The 27482-nt window shown below is 43.6% G+C and overlaps 1 protein-coding gene across 7 annotated transcripts in view; it reads left to right on the forward strand.

The window, feature by feature from the left end:
* Positions 1–27482, forward strand: part of TENM4 (teneurin transmembrane protein 4) — an 858468-nt gene that overhangs the window by 244388 nt on the left and 586598 nt on the right. Inside the window, exon 1 of one of the 7 annotated variants that reach the window (XM_075919464.1) lies at positions 21141–21165. The exons of the other annotated variants lie outside the window; for them this stretch is intronic. The gene's annotated coding sequence lies outside the window, so the exon portion shown is untranslated. Of the gene's footprint in view, positions 1–21140; positions 21166–27482 lie in introns of those variants that run through there. 7 annotated transcript variants of the gene reach the window in all.

Genomic DNA, 27482 nt, shown 5'->3' on the forward strand with positions numbered 1-27482 from the left:
TTGTAATACACCATATAAGGAATGAGAGGCACATATGATGCATTTTAAGAAGTAGGTCAATGATGCTGCTTTTAAAATGTGTGTTTAAAGAAAGAAAGGGAGGAAAAATCACACACGTGCAATAAAGGAACATGTCAAGGAGATAAATCCTATGGGACTTTTTCCTACTCAAACAAATTTCTTCTTGAAGAAAATGGCTTGTGTGAGGGTTTTGTTGTGTCCAGTACAAAACTTGCGTTCTTTTTTGAAAGGTTAGAGCTAGATTATTGGCTAGATTCTAAGATGGTGTGAATGGGCAAAGCTACATTGATGTTATATGCTTCATAAAACAGTTTGATTGACACTGTGGAGCTCTGCAGATTTCCACCAGCTGAGAATTTGGCCCTCTGACTTTTTGTACAATCCAGATCAATGACTGTGGCATAAACTGTACCACCCCCAGGAGTAGCCCAGGAGCAACCTGAATCACAGAGTTGGGTCTACACTATAAATTAGCTACATCGCCAAAAGATGTAAAAAATTAACTCCCTTTAGAGATGTAGCTAAATTGGCCTAAACCATAGTGTTGGCACCACTAGGTTGTTGGATGAATTCTTCCTTAAGCCTAGCTACTGTCTCTCAAGGTGAATTTACTATAGTGATGCTCTGGCATTTCTGGGGCAGACATACCCACAGCTCCACCTGCCACCTGTTTTTGAAGGGCAGGAGGAACGAGTATTTTACTTCCAGACTAAAGCAGCACATTATAACACCCGCTGTGCCTGCTCATCTGCACTGACCAACAGATATTGTAGGGTAAGGATAGAGTCAAGGGATTGTGCCTCCCCTGCATTTCCTACCAGCTCCAGAAAGGCAGTAAACAGGCGTGTAGTTTCACATACTCCTTCATGGTCCAAGATATGAGTAGCTTGTGCAGAGGAGTTAAGTGTTCCATAATGCCTTTGTGCATATTGTCCAAGTAACACTCTGACCACAGCACTAACACACAATCAACCTGTGGAACTCATTGCCAGGTGATATTTTAAAGACTGAAACTGCACAATGCTCTTGTCAGTCTCTAGCTCCTTGACACTCAATGATTGATTGTTCTGCTCATTCTCTCTGAAACACCTGGCATTGGTTATCATTGAAGGACAGGATACTCGGCTAGATGGACCATTGATCTGACCAGAATGCTTATTTGTATGTCCTTATATTATTTTCTTATGCTACAACAGAGCATTCTAAGGGATGTGACCAAGATTATAGTGAGACTTAGTTAGGGTGACCAGCCATCCTAATATTACCAGGACCATCCCAATACTAGGGGGTTTGTTTATACAGTATATGCAACTATACCAAGAGCAGATGTCTCATCCACAGATGTGGCTGCATCGTTTGCCATCTTTGAGAATCACATATCGGATGCAGATGCAAATTTTTGTTTCTGTGCAGGCTCTGCCACTGGGATAGGGTGCTAGCGCAGATGCAGATACTTATAAAAGGTGGAGTGCAGTTTGCCAGTTGGACATAAGGTAATTATTGTAGATGCAGGTACAAATTGATTCCACACAAGACTCTATGTACATCCTTTCCCACAAAAAAAGTTTCCTGATTTTTCTTTGTTGCTCTCTGGAGATCCTAAACTTGTTCAAATAATCAGTGTTTGATTCTCTTTACATGCTTTCTCTTTTGTGGTTCACAATTTCAAACTTGTCTCTACAGTCATGATAGCTAAAGACTTTTTCTTTTTGTTTTTTTAAATGAAAGCTGAGGTTCTCAAGTAATCCCCTGCCTCCAGCAGCAGGGGTGGTAAGAAAAATACCAAATATTGCAAGAATTGGCAACACTGAAACAGCAGTTAAGAAAAATTCCTGGTCTTGATTATTAATACCACTAGGTATTTTGAATCATGTACTGTTTGCTTGCTTTTTGCATTTCACTTACTTAGACAGTGAAGCAAAATAGATTGGTTTCGCTTTATATGAATAGTCAGTTTCATTTCCTGCTTCTCAGCTACTGCTGAGATGTTTTAATTTAAAAGAAGAAAAATGTTTCACTGAATAAATTTAAAAATTCTGATTGTGTTTCTGGTCATGTTATGTTTCTCATACATGTCCCAACACGTTGCATTTGTTATAGAATTCTTCACATAATTTACTGTGTAGTGTTGCTGCATGCTTTGTCACAATTTCCACGTCACCCTAAAAATGTATTGCAACAGTGGGTGGAGTGATTGTTGTGTACAATTCCTATGCCTATTTAAATCTGTAAAGTTCTCCAGGATCCTCTGAAATGAAAGGCTCTATAAAAGTGTAAGCTGCTATCAGTATTATTTTTACAAATCAGAAATTGTAATTCTAACAGTTTGCCAGCGTCCTTATAATACCTGAGAAATACACATCCTATTTGGATTTAAACCCATAAGGGTATTTTCATAGATTTGAGTAGTGGGATTAGAATGATTTCCTCATTCTTAAATCTCTGAAGTGCAGTTATTGTTTTATATCATTTGGAGAGAATGGAAAAAACACTAGCATAATGCCAATCAATTTCATAGCACTGTATTTCAAAGTTGGTTTTAATTCAAATCACTATTGGCAATAGGTAATTTAGGAAGCACGTTCTGGACTAGGTGGCCTGAGGAATTAAATACTAAAATCTTATCAATGTAGGAGTAAATGCATGCCTTTCCCTGACTGAAATCTGTTATTTATAGATCTGACTTTCCTTCAATGGTTGGCTTTTGGATCTCCAGTAAAAGAGAATACTGTAAATACAGGTTGAACCACCCTAGTCCAGAACATTCAGGACCTGACCTGTGCTGAACCAGAGAGTTTGCTGAACCACAGGAGGCCAATATTGTCTAGCAGCATTACCAGCACTTCCATTGCTTACCAGGCTCTTAGAAGACATTTAGGGTATGTCTACACTACAAAGTTAATTCGAACTAGCAGCCGTTAGTTCGAATTAACTTTCATAGCGTCTATACATGCAAACCGCCAGTTCGAACTTAATTCGAACTAGCGGAGCACTTAATTCGAACTAGGTAAACCTCATTCTATGAGGAGTAATGCCTAGTTTGAATTAAGTAGTTTGAATTACTCTGGGCCAAACCAGGGAAACTTTTCTGCCCCCCTCCTGGCCTTGGAGCCCTTAAAGGGGCACGGTCTGGCTACAGTTGCAAGCCTGCCAGCACCCAGCCAGCAGACCATGAGCCAGCCACCCTCTGCCACCCAGCCCTCTGCCTCTTCCCAGGACCAGGCTGGTGGCTCCCAGGAGCCTGCCCGGGGCCGCAAGAGGCGGGTGCCTGCCTGGTCTAGTGCAGAGATCGTGGACCTCATCGAGGTCCCCAGCAGACCAGAGGCACCGGGAGCAAAGCTGGGGAGGCGGAGGGGTCCCGCGCCACCGCTGACGCTTTGCTCCCAGTGCCCCTGGTCTGCTGGAGACAGTCCCCAGCAGACCAGGGGCACCCGGAGCAGCTTTTCTCGCCCCGGAGGTCAAGGTGGCGGGACCGCTGCGCTCTGGGCGGTCCCGCTGCCTGCGAGCTCCGGGGCGAGAAAGCCCCGTTCGTAAGTGCGGATCTGACATAAGTTGGATCCGTGTAACTCGGGGACTGCCTGTAATTCAAATTAAGTTAGTTCGAATTAGTGCTGTAGTGTAGCTATACCCTTAGGGGCAACTTAGAGCTAAATAACAGCACAGAACGCTGAGGGCAAGGACTAATTGCTATAAATAAAGTTTATGGGTCTGCAAGAAACTTGGCCACATGCATGATAAGTGGACATCCAGCTAACTAAAATCATAGTGGACTAGGGGTGTTGCTGGCCCAGAGTGCTGGACTAGAGAGGTTCAGCCTGTACTATGTCCTACATGTGCTTTATAGTGCATTCTTTGGGATCTATTCTCTGTTATGTAGATTGCTAACACTGTTAAAAACTGTACTCTCCACCCCAGTGGTGACTGTACTTTGTTGCGGGGAGAAGTGCTCCCTGTGTGTCCCTCAATGTCAGACTGTTAGACTCTGTTAGCTATTGGGTTTAAAGTGCTTTGAGATCCTCCAATGTAAGGTGCTCCTGAAGCTTGAGCTGTTTTTCTTCCCTATTCAAACCACCACCACCATGTCCAAAGCCTGCTTACAGCTGATGTCTCCTCAGTAATCTTCCTGGCTTTTGATGAGCTCCCCTGGCTTTTGATGATCTCCGCCCATGCCCTCTTTCTGTGTACTGCATTCAGTTAGTCCTGAGGTAACATGATCTAGACAAGGTTTTAGTTGATTCCTTGGCTTGTCTCCTATCTGCTTTCTGAAGCTGCAGATTCCCATAGCAGTAGCAGCTCACTTGTCTCTCCGGGTGACACAGCATCTGTTCCGTTGCACTGGGTGAATTCACTATTGAACGGAAAATGATGTCGAACATGGCTGCAGGATGGCCCGCCATGGTGGCATAATGAAGGCTGAAAACCACTTGTTGGATAAGAGCCATCATCCATGTGTCATATCTGCAAGATAAATTAGGAAAATCTAGGCTTATTATTCTGCTGCCTTTTCCCTGGACAGACAGCACTCTTTGCTGTCCTAGCCAACCACAATCAGTTTTTTTTAAATACACGTACACATGCCTGCATGCAAACATAGACACAGACACACACGCACACAGAGCAACAGTGGAATGTTTCAAATGTATTGAGATTTATGTTGTGAGAAATGTCAAAGGGGTGAAATGACTTGCAATCATTTAAGCACTTAATTAACTCCATGGCTGCATTTAAGTGGGTCAACTAACATTGCCAGTGAGGATTTTGACACAGCGAGGCTGATGCTGTCACCCTATACATGCCCTTTGGGAACCGGAAGAACATCAGCTAAAAACCTCAAATAAAATAAACTGATGGAAATATTTGGCTCTCAGTGGAGACAGATGCTGGTGGGGCTTTTCCAGAAATCAAGTGTGTTTTGTTTGAGGGAATCTGACCCTAATTTCATAAACTGCTTGGAGCAAATAACAGCATTGGCTTTGGTTGTGCTGGAAAAGAGAATGACAATCAAAAAGGTCATGAAATCTGATGGGCTCCTGTAAATCCCATGGAGTACAAATCAGCAGGTTCAAACCTGTACGCAAGATTGCAGCCATTCCTAAGACACTTAAAGACAGATATAGATTTTAGTTCCTTTGATGTAAATCTGAAGTAACCCTGTGAACGTCACTGGAGTTACTCTGGATTTACACTAGGAAACAGAGATGAGTCTCTCGTAAGTGTGCAGCATGGAAGCGTGCCAAATGTCAGTGTCTGATCAGCTAAAGTAAACTCACAGTATTACAATATAAATAAATAACTGTTAATATCTAATCTGCCATTTACTATGCCTGTCAAAAATGCCATACCAAGGGAAACGCATTCTATAAGTACTGGAGTTAACATGTGATCAATTTTTATATGAAGTATATGGTATCTGAGGCAGTGAGGAGTTTTTTCCCTTTCAAACCACAATTAGAATGATAGAGAGTAGTTGATGTTCCTTGAAAAAACAAAAGGACCATACATTTAATTAAAAGGAGCGCAAAGTCATAAATTAGCTATTTGTGAATAGTTTACTTCTTTGCTAGTGCTCTTCATCTACAAAGGACTTTGCAAACAATATCCAGCTGTCCACCGCAAGAGGCAAGAGTATAACATAGCATCCCCATTTTACAGAGAGGAAACGGAGACTGTGAGGTTAGGTGACTTGTCCAAGGTCACGGAAGAAGTCATAGTTGGAGCTAAGATTAAAATGCAGGACTCCCTGTTTCTCTGTATTCTCAGATGACTGGAGAAAACAGTCCCCCATCGTATGTTCACAGTGAGTTCTACTGTGATTTGTATGATCTAGATTTATTCTTTCTTTTTAAAAAATGACCTGATTTTATCATTGCATAACATGAAAAGACAAGCACAGCAGCCCATCTTTGCAATGTGCCTGCAGAGTCATAGAGGAGCACTGCAAAATGTGGGACACCTGTGTCAGTAACACTGACCCATCCACGATGCCTAATGCCAGAATGCACTCATATATCTTTTGCATGCAAATCCAGAGCATCTATACAATCACAGATCACATGACAAAGGAAAATAGAAAAAATACAAGAAAGCCCAAAGTATTCCAATGGAATACTCATGCGACTGAAACAGTTTTTAGAAAGAAACCACCTGTTCCAGGAAATTCTAGTTGGTTGTAGAGTCCCAATCTGTGTCTTGATTAACCCCAAAGCTCCTGGAAGAAACTTTTATCTATGTGCTGTCTGTATGGAGAAATGTGTACATCTTGCTTCTTTATCTATAGTTTCTTCCTTTTCATGTCCCTCCTTATCTCTCATCACTAGATGCTTTGATTCCCAGGGAAGGCTTTCATAGTCAGAATTGTGTTGCTAACTGGTCTTTCTGGGAAAGTTTTCGAACGTCCCTTTAGGTTGCTCTAATTTGTAGGAGGGGTCTACACTGAAAAACATGGCTTAAGATCTGGGGGCAAAGAGGAAGCTTTCACTCCCTCTCTGGAACTGTGTTCTGCTCATCTCAGGGGCAAAAAAGAATTGGGGCCTAGCTCTTTTATAGTGGAAATGTTAGATCTTCTTTCCTTACTCACACATGGAGCTTCTTAGGACTCTGCAAATGAAGATGCTGCTGTTTAAGATACATCCACAGTGGCTGAGGCAGCATGTTTTATTCTGTTGGTGACGGACACAAGCTTTTGCGCTTACACAGAGTTCGTCTTCAACTCCTTCATTTTGTCATTGTAGGCTCCACAGAGGAACACTATTCTGTGCAATCATATGTTCTTCTACATTGGAGCAGACAAGACACTGCCCCTGCCAGAGTCAGCCTCCCAAGCCTTTGGATCCAGTCTGCAGCCTGCCAGGACTCTCAAGCAGGCTACCTGCCTGCTGCAGTCCCCGGCTGCTCAAAGCAACCAGCTGCTGGGGCCATGTGCCTTTAGGTGCCACATGCCCCTTGCAAGGAGTGGGAAGAGACTTTGCACTCTGCCTCCGGCCCCTGGCACAATCATGGAAATTCCCATTGGCCAGCAACTGGCCAATGGGAGCTGCAACGATAGTGCTGGGGGTGGGGGGCATGAGGTGCAGAGAGGTACTTGGTTCTAGCAGCTAACCACTTTGAGCCCTGGGGCTGCGGCAGGCAGGGAGCCTGCCTGAGGGTCCCACTGGTCTGCTGACTGGGAACTGCCTAGGTAAGCATCTCCCCACCAGAGCCTGCATCTAGCACTCCACCCCCCTCACACACCCGCTCTTCCTGCCCCAGGTCACCACCCTCTCCTGCCCTAGGTCACCACCCAAACTCTCTACACCCTCCCTCCCAGACTCTGCACCCCCTTCTGCACCCCTCCACCAGTCCAGACTCCTCTCCTGCAACCATGCCCCCTCCCAGACCCTACACCTTAATCTCCTGTCCCAGGTCACATATTCCTCCACCCAAATTCCCTCTCAGACCCTGCGCCTTCTCCTGCACCCTAGTCTCTTACCCAGGGTATGTCTACACTACCCCGCTAGTTCGAACTAGCGGGGTAATGTATGCATACCGCACTTGCTAATGAAGCCCGGGATTTGAATTTCCCGGGCTTCATTAGCATAAGCGGGGAGCCGCCATTTTTAAATCCCCGCTGCTTCGAACCCCGTGTAGCGCGGCTACACGGGGCTCGAACTAGGTAGTTCGGACTAGGGTCCTATTCCGAACTACTGTTACTCCTCGTGAACTAGCGGGGTAGTGTAGACATACCCTTACAGTGGATCCCCCTCAAAAATTATTTCCCACCCCTGTTCCACATTCTTTTCCTTCTGGACACACTGTTCAGCTTCACCCTGCGCATTCTCCTTTTACTTTAGGAAGCAATGGATCGGCACCACCGGGCCTGTGTCAAAGGGCATGACACCTTTTTCAATCCCTTCTGAGCTGGTTCTCCTTTTAGGAAGCCACTTTTAACAAACCCTTTCTCATCTCCCCTTCAGCATATTATGAAGCCTATCTCGATGGTTGGGGTTCAGCAGAGGAGGCGCTGGGTGTAGGCCTCATTCAAGGCAAAAGTGGAGGTGCATACTTTCCCTCTTTCTTACTAGTCGGGCTTTGGACCAACACAGGAAACTTAGCTAGCCCAGCAGTATTCTGGGCTGCTCCAAATCAAAGCTGTGGGTTTTTTTCCTTATAAAATAATTTTTATTATGTGGGAAGCTGCCCTGGGCCTGATCTTGCAAACTTTGTGTGAGTGAAACCCCCAGTTGGCTTCACTTGGAGTTCCATATGCAAAAGGCCCCAAGCAGAATCTGCCATCCTAGCTCCCTTGATAGCACTGTCACACAAGCTTTGCTTTTGTCTCCTCTTCATTTGCTGCAAAAGAACTTGCCATTAGGTTTAGGTTGGACATTAGGAAAAACTTCCTAACTGTCAGGATGGTTAAGCACTGGAATAAATTGCCTAGGGAGGTTGTAGAATCTCCATCACTGGAGATTTTTAAGAGTGAGTTAGACAAACACCTGCCAGGAACGGTTTAGATAATACTTAGTTCTGCAGTGAATGCAGGGGGCTGGACTAGATGACCCCTCAAGGTGCCTTCCAGTCCTAGGATTCTATGTTTAAACATGAAGCGTGGACTTTCCTTGTCCTTATCAATCAGTCTTGGTGTGATCTTCAAAAGCTCTCTGTATTGTCCTGACTCTGGTCCTATAAAAGTCAATGGTAAAACTCCCATGGAAGTCAATGTGAAAGCAGAGGTAGGGCAACTCTGAATGCTTATGAAAACACCTGTGTCTTGAGCAGCTTCATCTTGCTCTGATACTGCTGCTGATTGGAATTCAGTACAGTTACACGGGTGTAAACCTGGAGCAACGAAAAGGAGTGTCTGGACTAGTGTGGTTTAATCTCACCCATATGGAGTCAGTTTTCCATTTTCAATATACAGCCTCTTCCCGACTTATGAACCGGTTACGGACCAAGCTATTGATCTGTAACTCGGTTTGTTCGTAAGTCAGATCCCATAGAGTTATACGCGACTGTGCTGTTCATAAGCGTGGATCATGTTCGTAACTCGGGGTTCGCCATTTACGACAGCTTTGATCGTAAATGCGAACGGTCGTAAGTCGACCGTTCGCTACTCGGAGACCGGCTGTACAGAACTCTGTTGAAGGGTAGATTGTTGCTCTAAACCCAGAACCTTGCACAGGGACCAGAGCTGGTCTGCCTCAGGGGGTGCTTCTGAGGGCTGGGTCCTCCAGCAGACACAGCCCCTCCCATAGCTTTTCATTATTAGTGGAAATGTACAATCCTCTCTACTCATTGAAATGGAGCAGATTTCTCTCCCAGTGGATCTGCCTCACTCTGGGTACGTTTACACAGCAGCGTTATTTCGGATTAACTGACGTTATTTCAAAATAACATAGTACGTCTATACAGCAAGCCGTTATTTCGAAATAATGTCAAGCTGGAGGACTTCTTAATCTGACTCGTGGTAACCCTCATTTCACGAGGAGAAAGGGTAGTCAAAGGAAGAGTGTTCTTCCTTCTGTTTCCTGCAACTTAGACAGCGCCAGAAAGCCAAATTAAGCTACTTCGACTTCAGCTACACAATTGCCATAGCTAAAGATACATATCTTAATTCGACTTTTGTCTGATCGGCATTTAAATTAGGATTAATTTTTGTCATTATCATCAATTGTCATGATGGGGGGGGGGGCTGTTCCTGCACAGATAGAGTTTAAGTCAGCCTTGCAACACTATTGTTTAGCTAAAATTTAGTTAGCATCTGTGCGGCTTTCCAAAGCTGGCTGGCTGGCAACCCATTTATCTGAAGGCTCCTGGACATCTGAGAACATGATAAGCAAAGTATCTAGAGTCTCTGAGGGGGGTAACTGGAGTGTGGATGTTTTAAAGCAGTGTTGGCTCAATCTTTATGAAGTACCCCTTTTTCATTAAAAAAAAAAAAAGTATACCCCTGGTACCTACAGTTTTCAGACACACAAATTTTTTTTCTACCATTGCAACACATTTGTTTAAACAACTTAATCGTAGCCGGGTGGGCGATGAAATTTGTGGGTGTAAAAAGTACAAGAATAATAAAGCGCTGTAAAACTTAAAACAAAGATTCCGTTTTCTCCAAATTTCAGTTGTGTTGATGTACCCCTCCCCCCCAGACTGCTTTTGAGTACCCCTGAGAGTACTCGTACCACTGGTTGAGAAACACTGTTTTAAAGTACGATGCCCCTTTAACAGGATGGATGTTTCAACAGGGTAGGGATCTGGACTCCTATTTCACCAGAGAAGTGGGAACATATTTTTCATGTGATCCTGTTTAAGCCACAATGCACTGGTGTTTTGCTGTTGGACATGGCTTTGTTGGTGGTGGGAATTTTTTTCCCCTGTTGCTAACTTAGGCCTGTTTCTCAGTTGCTTGTGGTTAATTATGAGGCTCATTTGCTTTCTGGTGTCTCTTATCCTGCTTTATTACTAGATCCAGAGAGGAAACATGACTATGGAAACTAAGCACATGACCAAGGAGCAAAGGATTTACTCCCCCCCTCCCCCCAGGGAAGCTTGAATTACTAGCTACAGCATTTGCAAGGTTAGCCGAGAGATGGAAAAGTTAACAGAGACTGTCAAATGCAGGGACTGGGAAAAGACGGTCTGGGTAATTTCTGCTGCCTGTTACACTGTACAAAATTCAAGTTGTATTACTTTTGTTATGTATTATGTGCATTATGATAACACTCAGAGGACTAGCTGAGATTAGGGCCCCATTGTATTAAGCACTGTACAACACAGAGGCCTGGTCTATACTTGCAAGTTTTGCTGATATAACTATGTCGGTTAAGGGTGTGACTTTTTACTGTTGCAGTTATACGCCTACAAGCCCTTGTGTGGACACATAGTTATACTGGTGTAAAGGTGCCTTATACTAGAATAGCTCATTCCTTTTCCCACACAGGTATAAGCTGTATAGGTAGAATTGCCTTTATACTAATACAATTGTGTCTGTGCTGGGGGTGGGGGGTGGCTGGATTGTACCACTTTATAACACTATAGTTAAAGCAGTGGAAATGTTATATATAGATAAGCCCATAGTCAGAGACTGTCCCTACCCCAGAGTTCATAAATTAAATATACAAGCATTGCACATTGGGTGAGTGGCAGTGGCAGGAACCAGAGAATTTGTCGAACCACAGGAGCAGCATTACCAACACTTCCTCTGTTTACTGGGCTCTTAGAAGACCTTTAAGGGTGAATTAGAGCTAAATAACAGCACAGAACACTGAGAGCCAGGACTGGTGGCTGTAAACAAACTTTATGGGACAGAGGGAAATTTGGCCACCCCCATGATAAAAGGACATTTGGCTAACTAAAATCATGCTAGACCACAGATGTTGCTGGACCAGAGAGTGCTGGACTAGAGAGATTCCACCCGTACCTATACAAATTGATGTCCCCCCTGGAAGACTTCTGCATATACTCAGGGTTACCCATCAGTGTTCCTGTAAGCTGTGTGCATGGGCGGCCACCGAGGAAAGATTCAGATGCCACTCAGATGATTAGCATATTCAGATCACCCACAGCAGGCAGTATATGTTTCTACTGGTGATGCACATCTGCACATGCCTCAGTGCACATAACAAACTTTATTCTGCACATGGATGGAAACAATTAGAGGGAACGCTGGTACCCATATCCGCAATTGAGAACCACTACTGTATAGCATGGGGATTGACAACAAAAGCTTGCTCATATTGTTTGCTTGACCTTTTGTTCCTTTCCATATTGCTTGACCTTTGTTCCTCTATGTTGGTTTGTTAAGGCCAGGGTAGTTCAGCTATAGCATCTATAAATCTCAAAGCACTTTAAAAAGGAGGTTCGTTATCTCCATTTTCCAGATAAACAAATTGAGATACAGAGAGGTGAAGCGACTTGCCCAGGGTCAGCCTAGCCAGCCAGTATAAGATCTGAGAATAGTGCCCATGTCTTCTGATTTCCAGGGTTTATCCACTAGGCCACACTTGTCTTCCTTCTTGTCCTCTCTTCTTAGTCTGTCAACAAAGCTGACACTTTCTAATATCAGAGCAGGGTGGATTGATTTAAATAAAAATGATTTTAAATCACCAATTTAATCATGATTTAAATCAGCCAGCAGCAAACCTTGATTCAAATCATTGGTTTTAATCATGTTTTGCATTTGTACTTCATAGTTATTTTCCTAAAAAAAGGTTGATTTTCACTCATCGGTAACCATTTGAACATGTTTGATTTGCAACTCAGTGTAGCTCTTAGACTAAATGTAATGCTTTTTTTTGCTAACCATAAAGGTAGTCTGTATCTATACACATTTATTTAAGCAATTATGCAGCTTAATTTACATTTATTCAGATTCTTATTTCATCCATTTTTTTATTGTTAGAGAACGGTGAATGATGCATTTCTTATTTACCTGGATGATCAGTTTTTTACTCGACTTGCATGGAGCTCTGTTTGAACTGCCATACAATTAAAAAGGCTCAAACCAAGCATTTTTAAAAATTAAAGAAAACTATTTTGAAGATGCTGGATTTTTTTTTCCTATCAAAACCATTAACTTCACATAAAACTCCTAAACTATTACTGACATGATGGACTCCGTACAGGAGTTTTACTGCATAGAATTCTATGGCCTATCCTGTGCAGAGGCCAGACTACATAATCATAGTACAGTAGTACCTTAGGCCACATCTACACTGGACCTGGAAGGTTGACTTAAGGTACACAACTCGCGCTGTGCAAAATGTGTGGTTCTTGTAGTCATCTTTCCTCAAAATTGAACTTGTCCAGTATTTTTCAGCTTTCTTCATAAGCCTTTTTGTTGCTCTTTTTTGAACTTTCTCCGATTTATCCGCATCTTTTCTAAATTGCAGTTTGTGCAAAGGGCTGTCGAACTGATGTTCTTGATATAAAAAGTAATTGCAGTTTTCTCCTTTTTCCAAGTGATTCTGTGATGAATTAGAGATTTGACCTGATTTGTCTGTCACATTGGTGTAAGTAAGGAGTAAGTTCATTGATGTAAGTGGTGGCAAATTGATGAGATAGTAGAATCTGGTCCTGGGCATCTCTTGGGCTACATTGCTACTTAGAGAAGATGTTTACTGTTTTTAAACTAATTTGGAGGCCATACGGTTTCCTAAATAGAATTTCCAGCAGCTTGGAGTTAGTAGATCACAAGTACACTCTACAAACAAGGAAATGGCTATTCATACTAAAGTCTGAGATGCCTCAGGCTATCTGTTGCTACCCATAAGAGAGGTACTCTAGGATTGGTTATAGACAGCATAGTATTGCTGATCTTGTTAATGAATGTTGGCACTAAATAGCAGGGGCTAGAGTCTGTTCTGATTTACACTGGTGTAAATCAAGAGTAATTGCATGCAAAATACAACTGAATCAGATTGTTGATATAATAGGCTTGATATAAGTCTGTTTCACCAGTGGTGTTACTCTGCTTTTATGCTGATGTAAATTCCTTGATTTTGGTGCTGAAATTAGCCCATGGAGTATGCAAACCATAGCTTACAGAGAAAAAGAAATACAGTTACTATCTGACTACTGAATTCATTTATGAAAAAGGGTGGCAGTATTTTTTTTTCCAAATAGATTATTTCTAACTAGACATGTATCTGCTTGCTGGCACTACTCCATTTTCAAAGATCTAGAAGATACTAACGTGATAAGTAACAGTCACCATGAATTTGTAAAGATGAAATCATGTCAAACCAACCTGATAACTTTTTTTGATAAAATAACATACTTTATGGAGTGAGGGGGAAGTGATAGATGTGATTACACATAAACTTTAGTAAAGCAGTCTCTCATGAACTTCTCATTAATAAACTAGGGAAATACTACCTAGGTGGGGCTTCTTTGGGGAGAGGGGGTTGAATAACTGATTGGATAACCATTCCAAGAAAGTAGTTCACAGTAATGCTGGGAGGACATAACAAGTGGAGTTCCACAGGGGGGAAGTTTTGGTCCATCAATGATTTAGATAATGGCATAGAGAGTACACTTATAAAGTCGTCAGATGATACCAAGCTGGGAGGAATTGCAAGTGATTTGGAGGATGACTGGATAGATGAGTCTGTATGGCAGGGCTACTCAACTTTGGAAGCCCTGGGGGCCACAATGATACTCACAGCACTTGCTGAGGGTCACAACTTAAGTGTGGTTGCATATACATGCAAATATATATGCAAATATATGCAAATAGCTTCTTTCACACTGACAGGCATGAATACAAAGATCAAGGCAAGACTACACAACACACAGGCCCCATTTAAGTCAGTTCTGCTGATATTAATAACATGCAATATTTACCCAATTTCCACCCATATGACAGCACTTTTAATGAGCAATGACAGTCCAGGAATCTAACTACTAAAACACATATCAACAGAAGACCATTATATTGATTCCTTTTTTATTTTGGCTCCCACCCATGGGTCACGTGTTGAGCCCTATGTAAATTCAAACCACGCCGTGGGAGCCTTCCTGGTCCAGAGTGCAGATCATGGACCTTATTCAGGTTTTGGGGGGGGATGCCCCCAATGTCCATGATCTCTGCACTAGATGGAGGAATGCGGCCGTCTATGGCAGGATAGCTGCCAGCCTGGCCACCAAAGGCCACATGTGAACCCAGGAGCAGGTTAGCATGAAAGTCAAGTTGGTCTGGCGAGACCCCCAAGCCTGAGCTTCCCCTCCCCCTTCTTCCCCTTGCTTACCCCTTCCAGCTCCCTCCTTCTAGGTTTCCCCCTCCGCTCTTCCATGCTCTCTCTTCCCCTCTCCCACCTCCTTTTCTCAGTTTTCCCAGAGGTTCATCCCCCCCAGTTTTGTTCAATAAACCCAGTTTCTATTTTTGAACATATGTGTCTTTTATTTGACATCAGGAAGGGGGGCTAGGGAGGGGTAAGTGGAAGGAAGTTAGGGAGGAATGGGGCACAAGCCCCCGGTGGGGAGGACCGGGGAGACTCTGAGGGCTCCTTGGGGTAGACACTCTCCCTCAGGGCCTCCAGGATCCTGACAGCCCCCCGACGGATCCCCCGGATGGCAGCCTGCAGCAAGTGCAGCCGGGCTGATGGCAACAACCCCACGAGACGCACCGGCATGCCCAGGGGCAGCTCTGGTTCCATGTGGCCGAGTACTCTGGTGTCCCGAGTGCAGGCACTCAGGACACTCCAAGACAGGACTGCTTTGCTGTTCCTCATCAAGATAGACAAGCAAGCTGGGAACCCTGAGAACTGTCTGTCCAGCATGGGGGTATGGTCCCTTTCAGCATGGAGCTCAGTTAGCCTCAGGCAGCAGCCCCACATACTAAGTCCTAACCTGATGCCCTGTCGGCACTGGTTCCGGCCAGTATTAACTTCAGTTCAGGGTCCACTCAATGTGGATGTGCTTTTTCAAAATAGCAAAATGCTATTTCTAAATAGTTTTTGTGTATAGATGCGTTATTTCAAATTAGCTTAATTCGAATTAACTATTTTGAATTAAGTAAATTTGAAATAGCACTGTAGTGTAGACATACCCTATCAGAGTTGTTTGCTAGTCATGCCACTGGTATCTGATCCATTGGCACATAATTAAAATTATTTGCTTCTTTTTCATTCATTCTCTAGATAAACCAGTTTCATTTTCAGTTCCTCAAGTGACCTGTCCTAGTGTCTGTGGATTAAGTTATTTGTTCACTGATTTATGCAGTCAGCGGATCTTTGGGAAATGGAGCAGACCCTGTCCCATCCACATGTGTAATAAAACTGACCAATCTGTGATGGAAACAGTCCTCAACTAGATTTCAACTAAATAATCTTAAATAGTGATTCCTACCGTACTCTGATGACCTGCCATGTCAAGAGCATGCCTTGAAATTAAATGCATATTAAAAATAGTTCCTAATTATACTGTTTACACTGCCTCTGGGGGTATAAGCTACAGTAGACTTTAGGGTGATAATCAAGCTAAAAGAAAACTCCCTCGCTGCTATATATAATCTGCATTTCTGTGAGGGGACTAAGTCTCTAGTTTGACAGCATCAAACCTTTACAAGCTAATTGGGCCTGGTTGCATTTCTCTTACTGGTTGTAGCATTGGTGTAACTCCATTAATTTCAGTGTTGTTAACCCTGATTTACCCCAGTGTAAATGAGATCAGAATGAGGCCAAAAGATTCCACTTAGAATTTTTCTGATAATTTCTGTGATGAGGTGAACCAGACTGCAAATCACTCTAGAGCTGTATCAAATGCTCCATGCCCCACACCTTGTTTTGGATAGTGAAGTGAGAAGCTATGACTTGGTTGAAGTAAGATGACAGTGTTTAAAGAGGGCCAAATGCCATGGTAGGGATGTTAAAATTAGATTAACTAATTGAATAGTCAATGGGATTTCCATTGACTTTTCAATTAGTCAATAAGGGTGCCTCCACCTTTGAACTGTATGTAGTGGGGGAGGCTGGTTGCATGCTCATTTCAAAAGGAACCACCGCAGGGAGCGTGAGACCAGCCTCCCCTGCGGGCCCTGCTCTCCTTGCAGTGTCTGAGCCTTTGAAATGTTCAAAAGCCCCAATGGGACTCCTGTATATTTCAAAAGCAGAATCCCAGCAGAACCGGCAGGAGTGGAGACTGCTTCAGTCCCTGCTCGCGCCATTTCCTGCTGTGTTGCTACCTTCCCTGCCCCCACAGAGAAGGTGTTTTTAAGTCATTGCAGGAGGAGTAACGGTAGTCCGAATTAAGGGCTTTAGTTCGAACTACCTAGCCCGTGCCGGGGGTAGCCACGGGCAGGGAGTTCGAACTACCAGGTATTTAAAAATGGCGGCGCCCAGGAACATGCAAATAAAGCCCGGGATATTTTAATGCCAGGCTTCATTTGCAAGTTTGAATAACTACATTAGCCACCCTAGTTCGAACTAGGGTGGCTAGTGTAAACATACCCATACATATGAACTGGGCCTTCTCCTTGCTTTAGTTTGTGTACTCCACTCCATTTGCAATGTTAGTCAAGTATTTATAGCATGTTGAGGATAACGTATTCTGAAGAACAAGTTCTCCATTGTGTCGGTGTACTCACTGGGCTGAGAGAGATTAAAAAAGCAAATGGGAAAGTATGTGATGGAGATTAAGACGGTTCTGCATTACCGTATGTAAAAATGAGTCCCTTTTGTGCCTCTTATCTGCCGTTTGAAGTGCCATTACGTAAGCCCGACATTTATTTGTTTGTTTGTTTATGTATTTGAGAGGATGTGAAAAGCCATTGCAAAAGATGATGCCTCTTCAGTATAAAAGCATCAAAAATTCCAGGTCAGAGCTGAGATGCTGGATGAGAGGGAGTTGCACCCAATGAAAGCTTGTTCAGCCTGTAGGCTTTCAAATCCTTCTGCGGAGATAAAGAAGATCAAAGTGTTTAAACACGTTGATCCACTACTGAGAGAAATTTAGTGCCAGCAACACAGAGCAGCTGCACAGTTGCTGGCACGTCTAAACTCACAGCAGGGAGTTAATTGGTCCTTTGGATGGATTGGCTATGCAAAAAACAGGTCCGAAGAAGGGCTGCTTGCATGTGCACAGTGATGGAGACCTCTGTACAACAAGAGAAATGCAGATCTACGGTAGGTAGGATTATCAGGAGGGAAATAGCAGTTGGGAGAAGCAGGTAGTATGTGCGTGGAGGGGGGAGTAACTCTCTACTTGTATTCCATTTGTATTGCACAGAAAAAGATCCTATCAATTTACTCAAGATTAGAGCATTAGCTTTGAGCTCTTCTTGAGACACATTAAATAATGAAATGAGGGAAAATAGCTCAAAGTCAAACCATGATGTTATTTGTACAGCATATTGTGTGTGATTAGACCGGAGGGGAGGGGCTACATTAACCAGAGATTTCCTACTTTTTAATTAAAATTGAAATGTTATTTCTCTATACATTATTAATGCTTTTTTGTTGAGGGAAAGTCATTAGGCTGGTTATGCTGTTTAAAAAATTCAGTGTAAAACGATAGCTGTAGCAGAAAGAGGATTCTGGTGTAAGAGCTGACTTTCTACTTAGAGTCTTGTACTCTCATTACCAGAGTATCAGAGCACCTCACATGCACTGACAAACTGATCCATTCGACACCACTGTGAGGCACTGTGATTAACCCATTTTACAAGTGTGAAATTAAGGCAGAGAGAGATTCAGTGACACATCCAGAAATTCTGTGGCAGAGCCAGGAACTGAGCTAAGTCCTTACCCAGTGGGATTTAGTAACAAGGATCATTCCATGAAGCTGAAGGTGCCGAGGAAAATGTGCTGATTGCTACTTTGTACATATGGCTGTGAATTTTGAGAGATGCCTGAGTTCTTTTGTACAGTGCATGCTATGATAAGCATGAAAGGCCAACAGAATAATTCCATTGACTAAAAATCTGGTCCAAAGTGTCATCCATGTTTAAGAAAAAAAGTTTTTTTAGACACGCTGAAAAAGGAGACTGTGCCCCTGTCAACTCAGGAACATGTGGCCCACTGGGGTTTTGTGTGTGGCCCACAAGACATTTTGTTTATTGTTACCCACATGCAGGGTTGCCATATTCCACTGCTTTCCCTCTGCATAGTTTTTTTTTTCCTACCAGTATTATTAAAATGATACACCCTTAAAGCAAGGGCATGTGAAGTGAGATGCGTGCTGACTGATCACAACACTGACTCCTCCTGCATCCAATCCCTGTGCTGCTATGGCTCTGTTGACACAACTCATAAATTCTAGGAATGCAGTCTATCCCGGGAGACCGTCTTGGGTACGACAATCTTACAACCCACTGAGATGGAGGACAACTCATGCATCTCATTCACTAGCCTAGGCACTGGGCTAGAACGTGTCCCCTCCCAGATGTCACAACACATCTGTTGAATGTACCCACTCCAGTGTCTCCAAAGTGGATTCACACTTAATTGTGACAGCAGTGAAATAAAAGTATGCATGCTTGATCTGTGATTCTGAACTGTTTATTCCGTACAATGTGAAGGGAAACACAGTGGTTAGAGCATTTAGCTTGGAGTCAAGAAACCTAGCATGAAATCCTATCCTCAGTGAAGTAAACGGCAAAACTCCCATTCACTTCACAGGGGTCAGGATTTCCATCCTAGGCTCTGTTCCTGACTCTGTCCCCTCTTGCTGTTCTCTGTAAACTGTGTGCGCTTCAGTTCCCCTGACAGCAAAAATCTAGTTACCCTCTTTTGAAAAGCATTTTAAGACCTTTGAATTAAATATCAGCACTGGATAAATGCAAATTATTATTGCCTCCCTTTAAAGCCCTTAGCTAAAGAAAATGCCTTTAGCTTAAAAAAAAAAAAAACCACTCTCGCGCTTGATTGTTGGAGGAGCATGTGTAAAAGAGCTGAAACATTACAGAAAAAAAAAATCAAAATAACAATTATAACAACATCTGTTCCACAGTAGAGTATGTGTTCCCTCCATATCAGGGAGGATTTCTAGGCACCACAGACAGTTATATTTTCTTAACAGCATATTTTTTATGTAAAGTATTAATGAGACAGAAGAAAATGGTTTTTCGGTGAGTAGATGAACCCTGCAGTAAAATGGGGTTTTTTTTCCCCACACATAAAGCAGTAGCTGGTTATTGATCCAGGAGTGAAAAAAAAAAAAAAACTTTTTTTTCAAAATAGGCCAAGAAAATACTTATTTTGTAGACACTCATTGCATAAAAGACATATTTGAATGCTTGAACTTGGTGATATGGATTATGACATCTTCAAAGCAAATTTTGCAGTAAGCCCTAAAGAAAGGTTTGATGTGCCGCAAAGCAGGCTTTCTAAACTGCTTAGCAAGCCCTGATCAGATGGTTATGTTAATTTTAAAGTATGCAAAAATATAATCAATTCCAATTAAAGAGAGAAATCATTGAAAAGGATACATTTGTTGTTTAATCACTTAGGGAACTTGATTTCAAGATCTAGACCCAGCTATAGCAACTCCATTAATTTGATTGCACTAGTGTCCACGTAAAAGCCAGTGGCAACTTAGTTCCAGTCTCTCTTAGTTTAGTTGGCAGGGACTGGGCATGCTATAGAAATTACCATTGAATTCTATCGGCTGGTAACACAGCATCACTTACTAGCCAGTTCTGAATGGAGCCATTAACAGAACACTGCTGAGCGTGAGGATAGTCATGGTGACAGTAGGAACCCGGGTAATGGGGGAAAATAGCTATGTTTCAGAATACGGGGCTTGAATGAAGCTCCTTTATACTGCTCTGGCTGTTCATGCAAATACAACTTAGCTTATCAAAAGGACCTTATAGAAATGAGAATCTGACCTATTATGTATAAATATGGATCTACATTTTTACATAATGTACCTGTTTGTCTTGCAGCTAATTGTAGTATGTGGGGAGGATGGTGTAAATACCCCTTGGAACGTGTGGGGCAGGAAGGAAACAATGCTCTGAAGGGCAACAACTGTGATGCAATACCTGCTGAGCAGAAGCATGTTACCACAGCTGGTACCTCTTTGGGACGGAGCAGAATTCTCTGCTTCTGGTTTCCAGAAGTTCAGTTTTTCATATAAGGTTATTCTGTGGTGAGAAAAATGACTTAATTCTTAATGGTTCCCACTTATATTCATATAAGCAGGCGTTTTCCCCCAACCTGCTCTGCAAACACACTATTTAAAGTTCAAACTCAATCCCTCCCCGTCTCATGTTATAAAAACAAACCAAGGATACAACTAAGATGAGATACCAAAAATACAAGTTCTCCAGGGTTGACTGCTTCTTGGGTTCCTCCCTAAGGACTGCTCAGCTTGCTGACTAGATCTTCTCTCTTTCATGACCAGCCGTCATCTCCCTTCTCTCCAGCTGGAACACAGATTTCTCAGGTCAGGGAGCAAATCCACAAAGCCCCACTTTACACAACCCCTTTCCCAGTGCAATCAGCATCTAACAGGTGATGGGTTTTTTTAGGCAATCCCTGTTAGCCTGTTACAGCTGGGTGGTAAAAGACCTCTTGTCAGTTATCAAGGTGCTATCCTATCCTCTCTAGCTATTACAAGAAGCATTGATTGCACAGATGATAATAATGATAATTATAACAAGTGTGTTTTGCTGATGGCCGAGCAAGTGTCTGTTTGTGGCAGAAAAAGGTTCGCTTAAAGCCAGTAAGTATTTCTCTATCTACAGTGTGGATTTAAAAGTCAGAATGTGTGTAGCTGAAGTGTGCTGTGACTGAGCAGACCCCATTCATTGCAAAGGAATATGCTGACTTAAGGAAAGAGATTCTATGACTTTACTGTACCTTGAGAGAATCTTATTTGCTCCTTCTTGGAGCATAACTGGGATCTCTGAATTTATCAGCCATGTCTTTCCCTTTCTCCATGGGGTATAATATAATGAGTGTTTTACTGGGACAAACTCTACATCTGGGCAATACTTTAGAGCAAGGGTTAAGAATCTTAGGCCCGGGGACCAGATGTGGCCCCTGGCTTGCCTAGAACTGGCCCCCAAGGTTCAGGACTCACCACCCCTTCAGAATTGAGGTGCCTGCACTGGTGCTCCAGCTCCCTCACTGCCCCACCACAGGGCTGGAGCACACAAAATCTGCTTGGCTCTGGTGTGCAAGAGGAATGTAGGGAGTGTCTTTCTCCTTCTCAGTTGGGGGCTGGGTCAGTGAGGGTTTGTTTGGTTTGTTTTGCTTCTCCATGGCATGCAGCCCCCAACTGATTTTTCTGTGGGTCAGCGGCCTTTGACCCGAAAAAGGTTCCCCACCCCTGCTTCACAGCCTGGCTCTTTACATGTTGTCACTACTCCCTGTAGTGCTAAGTTGAGCGACCACATTACACAGCTAATCTGTGAGAATCATGTGCAGCAGAAGGTGCTAATAAAAAGTGAGAGAAAAGTGAACCACAGAAATTATGTAAAATGACAGCAATCATTTATAATTATAAAAAAAATGCAGTTATGTGAATGACTCCCCTCTCCCCCAATTTATCACTCCATATCAGTTCAGTAAAGCACTTTAAATATATATTGACCTAGAAGATTTCCCTGGTGTTGCTCGGGCCCCTAACTCAAAGAATATTTGTTTTTCTTCATTTAAATCATTGTTCTGGGGTGGGGTCGGGGATGAGGGGTTGAGGAAGCAGGCTGCCCTCAGGCGAGACAACAATCTCAACCCCTTCCCACTGCAGCAGTTTCGGGCCAGGTGATAGGAGCTTATCCATGGCTGCTACAGCTGCAGTGGGCACAGTCAAGGGAGAGGTTCATGTCCCCCAGTTGAGGGACAAACAGACACATTCTCTGAAATATATAGTAGATAGATATCTCTTTCTCCACCCCTGCCCCCCGGGCCCATCTCTTACTTCTTGCTGCCCCCTGTGGTCATTGTGCAATGTAACTATCCCTCCTGCCAGACTCTTCCCTTTCAATTTATGAGAAACAATCGAATTCCAGGCACATTGTCCTGGCCCAACCAAACCCTAACTTGCATACCAAATTTGGTGGTCCTAGCTCTTTCCATTTAGAGGAGCTCTTGAACAAATCGACAGACAGAAGCACATTTCTAAAATCTAGTAGCGGGAGAAATAGAAGAAGATGTAAGGCATATGCTTTTGTGTCATTGACTTCAATAGGACTTTAGCACATGCTTAAAGGTAAATAGTTTCCCAATGATTTTTCTGGGGAGAGATGGAGTAAAGCATGTGCTGAAATCCTTTGCTGAACAGAAGAAATCATGGTGCTGGCTCAATGGTCCTAAGAATTGAGGACCAAATATTCATTCTTGGCGGCCTAAAGCGACTCTTTTAAATCCACATTTAGTCCCTGTGTAAAAGTTGCCTGATTCTCAGATGTGATGAGGACCAGAAGCTGTTAATAAAGCCAGGAGTTTGGTTGGGTGTGCAGTACATTTGAAAACTAGGTCTCTTAAGTTCTACTCTAGGTTCCTGTATCTGAAATGTTTGACCTGAAACCCTCTGGTTATGCACAAGACACATGTGGTGCAGGCAGCAGCAGTTGGAGTGTAGCCCCCTCACTCCCCCCCCCCCCAAACAGTGTGTTTCTGCCTTTGCTTGTGGAGACCAGAGGTGCAGGAACAATTTTTCTAATGGTGATGCTGAGTGTCAGTGAATCAAACTTTAAACCTTGTATATACAGGCAGTCCCCGGGTTACGTACAAGATAGGGACTGTAGGTTTGTTCTTAAGTTGAATCTGTATGTAAGTCGGAACTGGAGTCCAGATTCAGCCGCTGCTGAAACTGACCGCCAGTTCTGACTTACATACAGATTCAACTTAAGAACCCCAAGCTTCCCCAAGTCAGCTGCTGCTGAAACTGATCAGCGCTGATTCCAGGAAGCCTGGGGCAGAGCAACTCTGCCTCGGGCTTCCTGTAGTCAGCGCTGGTCAGTTTCAGCAGCGGCTGACTTGGGGACGCCTGGGGCAGAGCAGCTGGGGTGCTGCTGGGTTGCTCCAGTAGCACCGCTCCTCGGCGCTACTGGACCAACCCAGCAGCACCCCAGCTGCTCTGCCCCAGGCGTACTGATTCAGCCACTGCTGAAACTGACCAGCAGCGGCTGAATCAGGACGCCTGGGGCAGAGCAGCTGGGGTGCTGCAGGGTTGGTCCAGTAGCGCCGAGGAGTGGGTGCTGCAGGACCAATCCGCAGCGCCCCAGCTGCTCTGCTCCAGGGTCCAAAACAAAAGCCTGGTCTGATGGGGGGGGGCACACTATCCGCGCCCCCCCCCCCAGCAGACCAGGGACACGGGGAGCAGAGCAGCAGCGGCAGCGGGGTGCCGCGCCTCTGAGGCTTTGCTCTGGCAAAGTCTCAGAGGCACGGGACCCCCCCCCCCCCCCCCCCGCGGCTGCGGCTTCAGTCCCGGTGCCTGTGGTCTGCTGGGGATGGTCCCCAGCAGACCACAGGCACCTGGTCTCAAGCGGCAGCAGCGGCGGTTCCCGCGCTCCTGAGGCTTTGCTCTGGCAAAGCCTCAGAAGCGCGGGAACCCGCCCGGTGCCCCTGGTCTGCTGGAGACGGTCTCCAGCAGACCAGGGGCACCGGAGCAGCTTATGAACGGGGCTTTCTCACCCTGGAGCTCGCAGGTAGCAATCCGCTACCTCGACCTCCGGGGCGAAAGCCCCGTTCGTAAGTGCGGATCCGACATAAGTCGGATCCGCGTAAGTCGGGGACTGCCTGTAATACAAATCACTTCATGCCAGAGGGCTGCAGTACCCCCTGCACACCTAGTTTCAGCACTTATGGTGGAGACATCTTGAAGACACGTGAGATGCTTTGTTTGCCATACCTGTGAAGATGTAGGTAATCACAGCTCCTATTGACTGCAGATCACCATTCCTGGCCAATGGAAGCTGCAGGAATTTCTTGCAGTGGCTGCGATCATCCATACCTGCAGATGTACAGGTAAACAAAGAGTGTTACAGCCAGCTACTGGCTTTCCCTGACAAGCCACAACCCAAAGTTTGAAAAACCCAGCTCTGGAGGGTACAGTGCAGTAAGTCAAAATAAAGCATGGCGTAATACATCTGTTATAAATGAAAGCCAGTGCACCAAATGTCAAGGGTGTTTGTTTTGATTAATCAATGACAATTATCAGCCTTGGTAAGAATATGTGTGAACAAATGGCAATGATTAGTGAAAATGGGGATTGCTTGATTTTTAGTCCTTTCACACGGCCTTTCAGAGACTGGGACATGGGGGTTATGCCTAGTAGTTGGAGCAAGCATCAGTTGCCAGAGTCAAGAATTAGAACCACACTACCTGGGTGAGGCAAGGCTGGGGCCAAGCAGGAGCCCTCTCAGCCATGGTTAACTGCTGTGAGAAACTGCCAAAGAGCTGCAGTTCTTGGTCTTAAGAGCCAGTCTCTGCTGATCAGCGAGGTAGCCTGCTATAGGCTCAGACTACATCTACACTACAAGTTTTTGCGACAAAAAATATGCTAATGAGGGACTCATTAGCATAAGTCATGATTTCATTTGCATATTTTCTGCTGATCCATTTTTTTTGCTAGGGGTTTTTGCGCAAAAACAAGCAGTGTGGACGTTTACTTTTTGCGCAAAAAAACCTTTTTGCACAAGATCCTTATGCCTCAAAAATATGCAAATAGGATCGCGACTTATGCTAATGAGTCCCACATTAGCATATTTTCTGCTGCAAAAACCCGTAGTGTAGACATAGCCCCAGTCTGCTGCTGAGGTGGTTCAGAGATTGGTTCTTCTGCTAGCCCTGATCCCTGACACAACCAGTGTATATGTGCAATGCATTCGGTGTTTTGTAGTAGAGGAACAGCAAGGACTATTTAGGGCTACCTCATCCTCATTCAGTAAGGTACAGGCTGAACCTCTCTAGCCCGGCACTCTCTGGTCTGGCAGCATCTGTGGTCTGGCAATATCCGAGGTCTGGCATGATTTTAGTTAGCTGGATGTCCACTTAGCATGGGTGTGGCCAAGTTTTGCACGATTCTGTCAAGTTGGTGTTTATAGCCACCAGTCCTGGCTCTGGGTTCTGTGGTGTTATTTAGCTCTAATTTACCCCTAAATGTCTTCTAAGTGCCCAGTAAGCAGTGGAAGTGTCGGTTATGCTGCTAGACAAAATTGACCACCCATGGTACGGCAAATTTTCTGGTTCGGCACCAGTCAGGTCCCAAGGTTGCCAGGCTAGAGAGGATCAACCTGTACTACTCTGTGTCCATGTAAAGGTGGTAGGGCCTGTCCCTTTAGTGGAGAAACATTAAAATCAAGTCTCCCCATCTTTTTTAAATTTCCAATTAATTTGGTACTGTTTGTAGATTGCAAATATGGCAACAGAACAGCTAGAGCATTTAAGACTCCATAGGGCAGATGTTCACTCTTCAAATACCCTTTTGCAGTGAACTTCACTACTGCCCTGATGGAAACCACCTTTGTGATGAAAGGCCACAGAGATGCTAAGTGACTTACCCAGAGTCATGGAGTCATGATAATGACAGAGCATTGAATTGCAACCAGATTGCCTGAGTCCCTATGTATATCATTAACCACAGACTATTCTTCCTGATCTACAATAGGACATAACTGGATGCCTGTTGGAAAATAAGTCTTGAGTGCAGGATCACTCTATTATATTCATCCATCCTTATAAAAGCTTTCTTCACTGCATAGAATGTGTTAATCAGGTTAAAAGTATTATTACTGTCTTGTCAACAGACACTAGTTAGAAAGCCTCATGAAGATGAGGTAAAAATTCATAGGGGAGCAACTTCAAAAGTCATGCAAAATTAGTTTTCGATAAGGTTTTGGGGAGCTTATCATGTGCTACATAATGATTTATGGCAATTTGAATCTCACTGTTTCTGTAATTAATATTTCTGGATGCTTCCTATTCAGAGGGAAGTTAATCATAATAATGCAAATGGAAGTATTATTGCAGCTCTGCATCAGTCTTCATATTTCAAATTGAACCAAAGGTTCAATATTCAGCAGCCTTCTCTATGGAGCATTCACATTGTATGGGTAGATGAATGTGCACCAAAGGTAAAATAACTGAATTAATATGAGCCAGAAGAATGTGTCTGGCTCATAGCTTCCCATTTTCCCATTTTGCTGTAAGGTCCTGATTGTTCAGCCTTTTTAAACCCCAAATAAATTATTGCAATACATTTGCTAATTATGCTCTACCAAAGTTCTGTGTAGTATTAAATTGCAGCAGTGATGGATTTAGATGAAGTTTCTTATGCTGATTTTTAGTGATTCAAAGAGAGTTCAGCTCTAGCTAGGCCTCATTTGCAAAGCTAGAGGAAAAAGATATGCATAATCATTTCCCCAATTGGGTGGTGATATTGTTCGTAAACGTATCTTTCCTTGCTTAGTGTTATTGAAGAGGGCAGAAGCCACAATTCAGATTAATTGTGGTGTGTGTTTAAAAAATGCATTTGTGAAATTGGATTCTGCAAATACCCTCTAATAGTATTCAGGCCCTGTTCTCTCTTTTTAATTCTCTCCATGCTCTGTTATTCTCTTTCTTAACCCATGATTTCTTTTTCTGTCATAGTTGATGTTTCTTGAAATGGCTGGTTCTTTTTTTGGCTTGAATGTTTTTTTTTCCCCTGCTGGTTTTTATTAAGCAGCATGTGATCGCAGAGTTTCCAAGAATATTTCAGAGCTGATTAAGAAGCTTCAGTTAACATTTCTACAAAAAAACAACCCAAACATAAAAAGATTGCTCTAGAAATTCAATTCTCAGCCCTTTGCCCTTTACCTGACAGAACCTTTTCTGTAGTAACTATTAAGGTCTGTCCCTGCCCCATGAGTTCTAGGATTATCCTGCATATGGACAGGGTGAGCCCTACTTTTGGGGGCTCTCATATGCTTCTTCTGTTGTAGCATCAGCACATGATGCAATTGCCATGGGAACTTCATATTGTGGTGATTTACCAGTAAGCGTTTCTGATTTGTGTAAGTATTATCTGTTACATGCTGCTGGAGAGAGGCT

This window comes from Pelodiscus sinensis, chromosome 1 (assembly GCF_049634645.1).
Source record: "Pelodiscus sinensis isolate JC-2024 chromosome 1, ASM4963464v1, whole genome shotgun sequence".
Lineage (NCBI taxonomy): Eukaryota > Metazoa > Chordata > Testudines > Trionychidae > Pelodiscus > Pelodiscus sinensis.